The 8951-nt window shown below is 40.5% G+C and overlaps 1 protein-coding gene across 1 annotated transcript in view; it reads left to right on the top strand.

The window, feature by feature from the left end:
• Nucleotides 1–454: 454 nt before the first annotated feature.
• Nucleotides 455–8951, top strand: part of KATNAL1 (katanin catalytic subunit A1 like 1) — a 77033-nt gene continuing 68536 nt past the window's right edge. Inside the window, exon 1 of the mRNA XM_087894736.1 lies at nt 455–574. The gene's annotated coding sequence lies outside the window, so the exon portion shown is untranslated. The remainder of the gene's footprint in view (nt 575–8951) is intronic.

Raw genomic sequence — 8951 nt, 5'->3', positions numbered from 1 at the left:
AATGATATAAAAAAACAACTCACGATTGAAGATCATTAAGCTATCTATAATGTGACCCACAATATGGGTTTGAATGCATGGCTAATCCAACTCGTAATGCAGTATAAATGAGGCTTGCCACCAAGGATTTTCCTTGTTGTTTGCTGCTGGGCAAACTGCATGGAACTGGCAGTCAATCAGCGGTGTTGGCCCCTTGCCAGCAGCAACCGTGCTTTGTTTTTTTCATTGGAAGACTGCCTGCCTGCCACAGCCCCCCTGCCTGCCCCCAATTCCGGCTCAAATTTCACATCCATTCATCCAGTAGAGTGAACTCCTGAAAACATCTGTGATCTGATGTTGGTGATGACAAAGCAAACAAAAAGCAGGATGCATTTACAGAGCATTGGGAATGGCTTATCGTATGGCAAGGTTCATAGTTTCCATTCATTCCCCCTCCCCCTGACTGCATTGCTGCTTTTTATACAGATTGGGAACAGAAGATCACAAGCAGAGGCAATTGCTTGTCCTGCACTCCAGGCATGAACCCAGGAATTTATTTTTAAAGGTCCCACCACATCTATAACCAGTAAGTGCTGTAAGTGTCATCTGGTCTCATTTGCAAATTTACTTTTCCTCGGAAGTGGAATTGCTATATAAGGGGGTGGGTTTATTAAGTTAGTGAAGTGAGCATTAATTCTCTCACTACATGCTATATAATTGCATACCGCTCTCTGCTACAGCTCTCCCCTACAGCAATTAAGTTTAAGAAAAGCATTCCATTGGAAAAAAAAAACGGAAGACTTTTTCTCTAATTTTGGGGGCAATTTTCCCTGGGAGGGCAAATAAATTATTGATTACATTGCACAAGCAAAAATTGCCTTGACTTGAGGATAAAAGAGTTATTAGCAAAGTAGAAAATTGTATGTTTTAGCAGTCTATCTTTATACCACAAATGTGTTTATGATACTGCAGAAATAGGAAGTGGAGGGGGAGGGAATGACTGTCTCCAGGGATTAGGCTGGTTTAAATAGCTTTCCTATCCTGAAGTGCAATGAGAAACTTCACTTTCTCTTGGGAGAGAAATGATCTATTTGAGGCAGTATCAGAAAATATTCCCAGATGCTCGATCATTTGGCAAGCAATTGGGATTTCAGAGAAGTTTGTTCCGTTTCCAGAAATTTGAGTTGAATGTAAGCAATGGTTATTCCAATGTTTATTTTTGTGGTTGAATTAGGTCTATGAGTGAGAAATATAGAAAGACAGATAACTGACTCTCTGTTGGACATCAGAATGCAACTGCTTCTCTGTAAAATATTCCTTAGTTTTTTAAAACATGATTTTGAGCTGTCTTCTCTAACTGGCCCTCATCAGATATATTAGATCTCCCAGAATTCAGAACTAATGTGGGCAAAGGAATTCCATCAGTATAAGAAGACTTGAAGTCAAGAAGACTTTGACTTCAAGCTTCAAAGTTATCAAGTGTCACCTCTGTTTATGTAATACCCCCCTTGTTTAATGTTTTGTTTTAACCATGGTCTCTCTTGTCCCCCTCTCCCAATTCTTCCCAACCTTATATTTGGAATAAAGTTGCAGAAATCTCAGGTTGGATGTTTGAGTTGTTGCTGAATATTCTGGGAATCTGGCAAAATATTTGGACTACTGATTGAAAAATGTTTTCAACACTGATGCAAATGTCCGTAAGAGATGAAGAACTGACTTCAAAGCTTTTACAGGAGTGTTTTTCAAATTTGGCAACTTTAAGATGTGTGGATTTCAACTCCCAGAATTCCTCAGCTAGCATGCTGGGGAATTCTGGGAATTAAAGTCCACACATTTTAAAGTTGCCAAAGTCAGTTCTTCATCTATTATGGACATTTGCATCTGTGATGGATATTTCATAGTCTGCTTCCTTATATATTTATTACTTTAAATGTATATGTGATTAAAGTGTTGCATTTTTTGACACGAAGGAAAGAAACTTCAGGATCCTAATCCTCAGGCTGCTGATTTGGATTCGTCCCTGTACCATTTTCTCCTTTATTGTTTCCCTCCCCCTTTGACCCAAAAGTATTGCTTTGGATGTAACAACCAGTGCCCACTTAATTATCAGTGACATAGGAACTGAATAGGAAAATCAAATACATACAACAGACATTGGATCTTCTGCCTGTCCACACAGCTAACAACTATTGCTAAAAACATGAGTAAACACTGCTATTTGATTTAGTGATTTCAGTGTGGTAAGTAACCTAGGAGAAAGCATTCCAAACTTTTCAGACCAGCTATGTTTCTTAACCATCAATTATATGGACTTCTTTCAGTAGTACACCTGAACTCAATTGAAATTTTTAAACTAGATTTTTAACCCCCTATGCTTCAGCCCTCTTCTGCCTCTCTTCAAAGCCTATAAAGATTATAAAAACATTTCTTGTGTGACTTTGTTTATTGACCAAACATGTTTCCTGGAGCATAAATAACTTGGCACAGATATGATCATAAAGGCTTCTATTTCTGAATGTGTTTATACGCAAGTGTTGGGAAGAAGTTGAGGTTTATTTTGTAAAGCAAGTTTCTAATATTTGCATCAGCAGTTGTATATATTACTTCTGGGGAAATACAGATACCTCTATCTATTAAAGGTACATTCAGGTAATAGAAGAAAGTATTAACTGCCTGGCACACACCAAGGGCCTGTAGTAACGATTGCTTCCTGTGTTAATATCTGCAACTCCAAGTGAAAATCATTTCTCTTGGAAAATGCAGATACCTTTTAGTGTGAGAAAAAGGGAAATTGCTATTTTGAGCAGCAGGAGAATGACCTTTCCATTTGGTGCTGCAGGCATCAGACATACTGTAAAACAGCCTGTATGGCTGTGAAAGTTGGACCATATGAAAGGTTGAGTGCCAAAGAATTGAGGCCTTTGAAATATGGTGCTCCTGCGAGTCCCTTGGACTGGAAGGCAATCAAACCGGTCAGTCCTAGACCAGATCAACCCTGACTGCTCTTTAGAAGGCCAGATCCTGAAGATGAAACTCAAATACTTTGGCCACTTAATGAGAAGGAAGGACTCACTGGAGAAGAGCCTAATGCTGGGAAAGATTGAGAGCAAAAGAAGAAGGGGACGACAGAGAATGAGGTGGCTGGATGGAGTCACTGAAGCAGCAGGTATGAAGTTAAATGGACTCCAGAGGATGGTAGAGGACAGGAAGGCCTGGAGGAACGTTGTCCATGGGGTCGCGATGGGTTAGACAAGACTTCGCAACTAATAACAACAACAAAACAGCCCATTATTTCTTGTCTTCCTCAATCTTTCACCCCTTTGGATGTATACCAGGAATTCAGCATCCAGAATTCTCTAGCAATAGATTCAATGCCTTCTAAAGCATCATACAAAGCTATCTATAACTTCAGTCCTCATTAATGTTCACTGTACAATGCCTGTTTATTTCTTATATATATTTCTTGGTTGGACTATGACATTCCTGAAACAATTCTGCTAAGCGGTTGTACATATAAGTAATAATATTTACATTTTATTTATTTATCAAACATAGATGGATGCAAGTTATTTATATTGAAAGACTGTAGCATAGCTGCGAAGTGGAGTGAAAAGGATAGAAGGTAGAGTTTACTGGTGAATTTTCCAAATCTATTCTTCTGCAGGTCAAAGCCTTTCTAAATGATTTAGACATTAGGAGGTGTCAATGCCAATACAGGACTTTCAAACTATAGTCCTTGAAGAATCTGCTGGTGTCTAGGTCACATTTAATGCTAAAATGCATATGCCAAATCAAAACCAAACTGCACCATGGTTTAATGCAGGGCCTCAATGCAGGCCCCGTATGGCTTTCTGACTCATTTTCTTCAGGCTACAATAATATTAAGAGGAAGTAAGGCCTACTGGGTGCCAGTCTCTCAGCTGGTGAGGTTACCTCAAAAAAAAAAAAAAAAAAAAAAGACAGGATTGCTCCCTGCCCATTTTAATTGATGTAACAAGTGAGGCAAAGCATATTAGACATAGGCGGAAGAAGAAAGCAAGAGGGACCAGAAAACAGAAAGCACTTTACTCACACCATAGCAGGAGAGCAAATACGCAAATTCTTGTCTTTGGCTAGACACTATAGTACATCTCTTAGACTGATAACAAACAGTGCCCAGAGTGCGACTGACAAAGGGATAGTTGCACTCCTAGGCCTACACATTAGAGTCAAGCCAGGCCAGTTCTCCCTGCCAAAATCATGGCTGCTCCATGCCATGGCTTTAGATGGAGAAGAAAGAATGATTTTGCACTGGGCAGCGCAGCTGAGAGTATCTGCCCTTCTAGCTCTGCCTCAAAGTATCATGGAAGGTTCTGGCCTGTTCAGGCCTGAAGCCACACTCAGCCCTTGTTCTGGCTGAGATGGCTTTATTCCTTTGCCCTTCTAGGAAAGGACTTGCTGAAGTAGAAATGGGAAAGTATCTCAGTCTGGAGCTTCAGTGATACCACATTACCACAGGGTTCCTTGAGTTTCTTATGGCAAAGCCAATAGGTCCAATACTTCTAGAATTCTTTTTCACTGTATAAAATGTCAAGCACCTCACAGAACTAGTGAGGTGGCACACATTGATAAATTGAGTATGAGACTTCTTGAGTGGCATGACCCGGAACAAGCCCACTGACTTTCATGGTCTTCTCCTGATAACTTAGTTAACCTCTAGATCAGTGTTGGTGAACCTTTTTGGCACCAAGTGCCGAAACGGGAGTGTGCATGCGCACATGTGTGCCGGAAACCGGAAGAACAGCTGCCCAGTGTTCATGCATGTGCCAGGTGGCTGCTTTTCCGGTTTCTGGCATGTGCTTGTGCAAACACACCAGCCACCTGGTCTTCCGGTTCCAAAGACCAGCTGGCTGGTGTGCATGCGCGTGCCAGAAACTGGAAGAGCAACAGCCAAGTGCTCATGCCAGCTGGTCTTCACGCACGCATGCACACCAGAAACTGGAAGACCAGGGGGATGCTGTGCATGTGCATGCCGGAAACTGAAAGAGCAGCCATCCCGGCGCGCATATGCACACCAGGGGGCTGCTTTTTCTGGTTTCCGGCACTCCCGCACACGTGAAGATCAGCTGGCCGGTGCGCCGGAACATGGAAGAGCATCGGGCAATGGGCAATGGCTTGCATGCCCGGAGAGATGGCTCTGTGTGCCACTTCTGGCACGCGTGCCATAAATTCGGCATCACGGCTCTAGATTATAAGAATTTTATTTTAACTCTTGATTGGAAGGGTTCGAAAAGATTCTTTGCATGGACAATGGAGAACTAAAATTTCTAAAAAGTTAAGATGGCAAAAAAAAACAAACCCAACTCCAGCTGGCATTGGATTATTATGAAATCCATGTTAAAATCTATTTTGAGATTATGACACTGTATATCATTACATTCATATACCAGTTTTCCCCTTGTGCAATCCATGAAGAACTGGAACTTTCTTCAGTTTTTGCTAGAGCTTTGCAAGCATAATTACTAATTTCCCATAGCAGGAATAAAATCCAAATGTCTAGTTTCTTGAAACTTTTCTTAGGAAAATTCTTGGGAAGTTGTTGCTAATTATTTGCTTGTAGAAATAAATGCTCTTTTTTCTGTCTTCCAAGATACAAGAAGTATTGTGACATATTTATGTTTTCTACGCTGACTTTGAATTATACTTTGAAACTGCGCATCATGAAGGAAAGCAAACTTTTGTTTTAATTTAAAGTAAGAGGTTACTTGATTACATATTTGTACCAGTACTGAAGAAAGTCAGAAGTCATTTTTTTTGTTTTTGTTTTTCTTTTCTTGTCACTTTTTAATTTCCCCCATTGATTCTCTCGCCCTTTCTTGTAATCTTTTTTCTTTTTGTTAATTTGCATTTTATCTTTCTTTGTAACGATTGTTTGAGGACTTTTGAAGTTGGACTTGATCTAGAAAGTCGTGTTTATAGCTTGCCAACGGTTTAGTTTAATTACTAATATAGCTAAACGCATTGCTAGATTTTGTGCCAGATTGCAGAATATATATAAGATAAAATCAACCATTGGCAAATATTACCGTAGGAGAAAAAAAACACATTTAAGACCTTTCAGTTGGAATGTAGCTGAGTCATAATGCATGAGTCTTTGAAGCTATTGTAATCCAAAGTACACTGTTTTCTCTTCTTATATAAGTGTTTCTATCCAGCACAAAACCCTAGCACAGAATTGGTTCTAAAGGTATATTTACCATATTTAAATATAAATGTTGGGGACTTAATTGTACAAATCGCCCTCAAAGCCACCTCAGGAATTGAGTATATTTCTCCTAAAAGATAAGGATTTTGATTTTCCCTTTCAAACGGGAAAGCAAAAAGCACTTTGAGATTGATTCAACCAAAGTGACTTTGGACTCTTTAAATGTTTTCTAAAGAAAGCAATTCATCAAAAAAAGAAAAGAAAAGAAAAAAGAAAGAAAGAAAAGAAACCTGTGATTAATTAAACCGAATAAGCCAAAAACTGAAGCCATTAAAAAATTTAGGTTGCCACCCCTCCTCCTTTGAATTTTATCTGGTCTTATATCTGCAGCTCTGTCTCATCAAAGCCATCCCAGGAATAAGCAGCAATTAGTCAACAAACTTTTGTCCTAGTGGAATCTTCTTTTTTTCTATTAAACATATTTTTGTGACTGCTCAATTCATGTGTGATGACCCTATTCATATACAGTGACTCTGGGTGGCTTACAACATTAAAATATCACAGTATAAAACCCACAAACTTGTTACTTCTCCCACTGATCACACACTCACTCCAGCCATTTGGCTCCATGTCAATAAGGGGTTACCAGGTCTCCTGACATAATCATGTCTTCAGGGCCTCCTGGAAAAGTAACAAGGTGGGATCCAATCTTATCTCTTGGGGAATGATATTCCAAAGGGAGGGAGTCACCATAAGAAAAGCCCTTTTCCTTGATCCTAGAAGATGTATCTTCTTAATAGACAGGATCTATCATGTACCTCGTCTTTCTGTTCTGATGGATCAAGTAGACAGTACCTTAAATAACCTAACCCCAAGCCATGTAGGCCTTTAAAGGTGATAACTAACATATTGAATTGTACTCTGACGCAGATTGGTAACCAAGGCAGCTCCAGCAAAAGTGGTGTCATGTGCACAAATCTCTACTTGGGCAGAACTATGCAGTTTGAACCAACAGAATCACTGCAGTTTGAACCAACAGAAGCTAGGGATACTTTTCAAAGGCAGTCCCATGTAGAGCACATTATAGTAGTCCAAATGGCAGATGGCTAGGGTATAATTAACTTGACTTGAATAGGAGTTGAGGATCCAGAAGAACTCCCAGATTACATATTGGGTTGGTCTGGGGCAGTGCAAACCCATCCACAACCAACAATGGTAATTCTCCAAGAACCAAGGAGCCCTGAACCCAAAATCATTCTATGTTGCCAGAGTTCAGTTTTAGACTGTTGCTCCTTATCCAGATTTCCACAACCTCCAGGCACTATAAAAGAGCAGCCGCAACATTGCTTAACTCAAGACAGGCAGAGATGTACACCTCAGTGATATCAACATACTGATGATACCGCATGCCATGGTGATAATCATGGGGAAGCTAGTGGCTTCATGTAGATGTTAAATAGATGCAAAGACAACCCCAACCACTGTGGAACCCTCCAAAGCAGGGGATGAGGGTCAGACCCATTCCTGATCAATACTGATACTATCCCCATCCCACTCCCTCCAGAGGGAAAGGGACAACTTGCCACAGCCAACTTACCATGGCCAACTCATCATGGCCAACTCGCCACAGCCAACTCGCTGCGTGACAACTCACCATGGCCAACTTTCCAGGGGACAACTCACGTGGGACAATGTAACAATTCAATTTAATTATGTAAAATAAATAAAAATTATTTTAATTTTTGCCATTCACATTTTATTCTGTCCATCCTTTTGCAACCTTTCTTTAATGATTCTAGTCTACCATTTCTTTGATATTAGTGTAACTCTTGTCCTGCAGCAAATTCAAGGGTGAAATCCAGCAGGTTCTGACAAGTTCTGGAGAACCGGTAGCAGAAATTTTGAGTAGTTCGGAAAACCGGCAAATACCACCTCTGGCTGGCCCCAGAGTGGGGTGGCAATGGAGATTTTGCAATAGCCTTCCCCTGCCATGCCCCCAAGCCATGCCCCCAAGCCACACCACGCCCACCAAGCCACGCCTACAGAACCGGTAGTAAAAAGATTTGGATTTCACCACTGAGCAAGTTGTCCTGTGGTGAGATGGCCATGGCAAGTTGTTCTGCAGCAAGTTGGCTGTGGCGAGTTGGATGTGGCGAGTTAGCCGTGGTAAATTGGCTGTGGCAAGTTGGTCATGGCGAATTGGCCGTGGCAAATTGTCAAAGTTTTAAAATAGAAAAAAAAAATGAAAAGAGAGAAGTTAATTTCTTAACAGCTGCAAAGATCGTTGGAGCTGGGATGTTTTCTAAAGCAATCCTTTCTTAGAATGATTTTGTAAAATGAAACACAGACATGTAAAGCTTCCTGCAGGCAACATCAAGCAGGCTAACATGCCGGGGCAGTGAATTGTGCCTACATGTTACATAGACATGTTCCAGAAGCTATGGATTTCATCATTCTGTCTGAAAGCAAGTAGGAACAGCTTGATCAAACCACAATGGCACAAGCAGCAATGAAAAACGGTAACAGCGCAATTCAAGCAAAAGTTGCTTCCTTATTTTATAACTCGTCTGCAGTATGCCACTCACTTGTAATTTGCCTATGGGTTTGTTTATGTTTTTTTTTTTTTGCGGATGATTTTACTACTGCAAAAAGGCTTTTTTTTCCATATTGGAAGAAAAATATACTCTCTACAATGTGAAATCCTTGACTTCCTTTGCTCACTTCAGGAATGTAACCCAAACCCCAGGGGTGAAATCCAGCAGGTTCTGACAGGTTCTGGAGATCAGTA

The sequence above is a fragment of the Pantherophis guttatus genome, chromosome 5 (assembly GCF_059756535.1).
Source record: "Pantherophis guttatus breed Tessera chromosome 5, ASM5975653v1, whole genome shotgun sequence".
In the NCBI taxonomy this organism is placed as follows: Eukaryota; Metazoa; Chordata; class Lepidosauria; order Squamata; family Colubridae; genus Pantherophis; species Pantherophis guttatus.
Note: the sequence above shows the minus strand (reverse complement) of the source record. Positions and strands in the feature narration are given on the sequence as shown.